The sequence below is a fragment of the Limulus polyphemus genome, unplaced genomic scaffold (genome assembly GCF_000517525.1).
Source record: "Limulus polyphemus unplaced genomic scaffold, Limulus_polyphemus-2.1.2 Scaffold1332, whole genome shotgun sequence".
Classification (NCBI taxonomy): Eukaryota; Metazoa; Arthropoda; class Merostomata; order Xiphosura; family Limulidae; genus Limulus; species Limulus polyphemus.
Genome location: NW_013666942.1, coordinates 190252 through 194555, shown reverse-complemented (window position 1 = coordinate 194555; position 4304 = coordinate 190252). Strand labels below are relative to the sequence as shown.

General features: G+C 32.9%; 1 protein-coding gene across 1 annotated transcript in view; it reads right to left on the bottom strand.

The window, feature by feature from the left end:
- Positions 1–4304, bottom strand: part of LOC106463133 (speckle targeted PIP5K1A-regulated poly(A) polymerase-like) — a 25355-nt gene that overhangs the window by 18400 nt on the left and 2651 nt on the right. The window contains exons 2-3 of the mRNA XM_022390562.1: positions 3011–3198; positions 1–220 (exon numbers count right to left, since the gene is read on the bottom strand). The gene's annotated coding sequence lies outside the window, so the exon portion shown is untranslated. The remainder of the gene's footprint in view (positions 221–3010; positions 3199–4304) is intronic.

Genomic DNA, 4304 nt, shown 5'->3' with positions numbered 1-4304 from the left:
TGTCCTTAGAAATCAGTTTGTCCACCAGAACTTTGTGATCTACAGGTTTAGTAAATTGTTTCGACTTGGGTATTTCCACTCTTTCGTTGGAAAAATGATCCGGCTTCATTTTTCGTGGTTTTACTTGAAGTTGATGTTGATGAATGATAAAAGGGTTCTTCATACTCAAGGCTGTAGCTGCCGAACTGCCACATTCAAATTCCACAAAGGCAAATCTTCTCTATGATAAGGAATTTAATATGGGTCAAGCATTAGTCTTAACACAAATAAATCACAGTTAGAATCTTTGTTACAAGTTTTACATTAATTATGGACAAAAATATGTAGTTATATAATACTACCCGAGACATAGAAAAATCAGAATACTACAAATAAGTGTGTAACTTACAAGTAATATTGATTAATATCTGTTTTCTAATTAACATAGTTCACTAAAACACTTCCTGGAATTTCTTTGTTACTTCTTCTACTGCAATAAAAAAACAAAAAACTTTACAATAACCAACCAGTTAGCAAACTTGTAAAATCTTGCACTTTTAACCAATTAATTAGAAAACATGGATAACTAAGGTAGTATTTATTACAAAGAAATTAGTCTTAGCCAGAGAACTGTGTTAAAAAGACGTCAACTGATGAGACAACACTCTCATGAGACAGAAGCTTTTCTAATAGCTTTTCCTTCTAGGGCTACAAGTACAATACCCATGAATCAGCACAGAACTGCAAAGCATTCAGTGAGAGGTTATTAGCACATGAATGAAATGATCATTAAAATATTGTGCCAATAAAGTGTAGAATGCACAAAAAGAATTCTACTCTGGCACAAAATCAGAGCTCTTAGTATTTCTGCTCAACTATAAGATTCATTCATTTAGACACTGGATCATTAAACTCTCTGCCATGCTTCATATTTTAATAAACTTCTTAGTGACTAATAACTGAAAAGTTACAAAATAACAATTCTACATTTCCCAACTCACACAACTGATGTCGTCAATAATCTCCATTTGTTTATTTACAGGTAACAATCCAAACTAACAAGAATACAAGCATCAAGTGTGACCAGAAGCAAACCATAATTTTTGTATTATCACACGGCTGAAAGACGCTATTACTCAAAGCATGCTAAGCAATACAACAACTGCTTTTTTTAGTTAAAATACAAACTTGTGGAATGGTTTGATTGATGGTGTATTTGCATATAATGTAAAAAAACCTAAAATTGTTGGATAGGTATATGAAACTGAAAAAAGAAAGAAAAGTTTATGTTGAATTTAAAAAAAATATATTATAATAACAATACAAAAACATTGACAAATAATGGCCTTTTCCCATCTAGTTTTTTTTTTTGTCCTAAACAACACTGACAGTTGATGACTGTTGTAATGTGCATAAGGTATTTCTATAATGTTTAGGGGAAATGTTACTTAATAAAACGAACAAGCTTTTAATTGTCTATGCCCTTGACAATCCTAAACACTTGGAGTATATCACTGATAGTTTCTGCTTGCACAGACAAATAGGTTATGCATTTCAAGAGACAGCTTAATGGTCTTATACCACAGCATCAATGTCACATTACCAAATTACATGACCAGATAGTTGTCCAGTACTCTAGTGTTGATTGGATGAAGTACTCTTATAGAAGTAGAAAATTTACTTTGTTCAAAGATGGAAGTTTCTTCCAATGACATATAATTTGTCATTTGCTTTAGATGTCATTTAACCAATATACCTAACTGACTATTGAAGTTCAGAGTTTTGTCAACCAGCATTCATAATATTTCTTAAAAGAATAAATCTTCCATAACTTCATCAGACATCAGATACAAACAATTCAAAATATTCTGACCATACCATATCACTTTCCACTTTACGTTATTAACTTGCAATTGCAATTTCTTGACCAGTCTAATAAATTGTTGAAGTATTCCTAAGTAAAGAAAAAAAAAAAAGTCATCTCAGCATTGTATGATTTTTAGGGTGACCAGATTTCCAAACCAAAAAACCGAGACAGCCCAGCCCTAATTTCAAAATGGTCCTTGTGCTTTTTATTGGCAGTGTGATTCAGATGTCAAATCTGCCACTGTGTGCTATCGATAACACAGTTTTACAAACAGTGCACTCAACTTTGACATCCAACTCGCTTGCCTTTAAACAAGGAAGTCTGTTTTCAAAGTACCTGAAAAAACACACTTTCTTTTCAGCATTTTGACAGGTTAAACATTTTCAATAATAAGAACAGTCCCCAACATTTAACCATTCACCACACATTCATCAACTGTTATAGTTGTACTAACTAAAAAAAACCACTTTGGTTTCTCACCATGCACAGATGGAACTTTTGAAACTTGTGAGAGTTTGGCAACAGGAGAGTTATAACAATGAGCAAGTTAAGTATGCCTATTATATTTGCAATTCGATGCGACTGACAGTTTGATGTCTTTATTATAAAACTGGGATGTTTTGAATGTCCCAAAAACTTCTCAGAGCACTGGGAAACACTACCAAAAAATGGAAGTGCTCAACAAAACTGGGATGCCTGATCACCCTAATGATTTTGAGCCTTAGTTAACATGTACAAGTATTTTAATAAATGAGAAGTAATTGTTTCAGGAAAGGTGTTTGTGAAAGTCATTAACAAAACAGGTCCTAAAATGATACCCTGAAATATTCTGTTAGTGACTTGTTTCTGTTGTGAGTTAGGCTTCAATTACTTTGCTTGCAGTCACTCAAGAACACTTATCTATTACAAAAAAAAATAACAAGTTTTACATTTATGTACAAGTTGAGAACTAAGTAACTTTTTTATGGTACAAATGAAAGTTTCTACAGCCAGCTCTATGCTTAAACACTAAACCATGCTTCCCACCTCCCATTTAAAGACAAACTCTCAGGTGGAGGGTAACATTACTAATTCATACAGGCTAATGTAAGCTGCTATGGCTAGAAGCTACAGTTCTTGGTTTGCAAAATAAAACATATCAACTTTAGTAAAACAAAATCTTACCTTTTCCTTGTCAATAATCACTTGCCTCACTTTTCCTATCTTGGAGAAAATGTCACTTAATTGCAACTCATCTGTGTTTGGAGGAAATCCTTTAACAAATATAGTTCTTTGGGCTTCTTCCTCTAACCGATGTTTGTAAGCAAGATTGGCCAAGTGTCTCTTACCATTGTAGTGAGTTTTCTCATTACCTAAGTTTTGCAAAATATGAATTTAATATTAGAATTATACTTTGAAGAAGCAAAAAATCAACAAGCCATTTATAAATAAAAGATTGTCTGAGGGGTTCTTTTTAACAAGCAAATTAATTGTTGGCAACATTATTAACATCACTTGCAACTGGATTAAGTTTAGAAAAGTTAATAACAATGTTGGAGTAGCACTTCAATATTATAACATTGTCATGAATTTGTGAAGATAAATCACATAGAAAATACTGCATTTCTACACAAAGTTAGTACCCTATGAAACCCAATCAAATTCTAGAATCTGTACTCTCATTTGGTCATAATGTCCTAGCATCATTCTTATTTATGCTTAAACACAAAAATTGGACTTGGAGAACAGAGGGACATACATTGTTCTGGGGATAAACTCGTGTTAAATTTAGTTTTATGACGAGGCAACACATATACCAATTTGCTGGGTTTCAGGAAAAATGAACAGTTTTTAAAGAATATACCAACTAAAAGTTAAATAATGTGTACCTTTGGTGAAAATTCATCAAAACTAGTATACTTTGTCAGTGTTAGATCCGTTAGTAGTATACATTGTTAGTGTTAGATCCGTTAGTAGTATACTTTGTCATAATAATGGCTGGAGACGGCTTGAATGGGTAATGAAGAAAAACTTTAATATTAAAGTTTTTCTTCATTACCCATTCAAGCCATCTCCAGCCATTGATAGCTTATACACTCTCATAATTTTGATGCCTTTTTAGTCGTGGATGAGCAGCTCAAGTTTTTTTTTTCTCAAATACAAAATTTTAGCTTATAGTTCCATCATCTCTTGACTGATTTGAGATCTAGCTATAGTTTGACTCAGAAGGTCAAACCTTTTCATAGATTAATTTATTCTAATCCTGCCTAAAAGAATTTCAATTTGAGGATAAGCTGGTAGAGATCCTGATGACTAATAAAATTGAATCAAGTATAGCTAATAAAAGGGAAACAAAAGGGGGGGGGGGCAAAGGGGCAACTACCCAGGGGCCCGGGGCGAATGAAACCTGGTTATGCCGTATAGCCTGCAAAGCATCTTTAGACTATATCTTCATTTAATGATAAAAACCAGTTTTTGG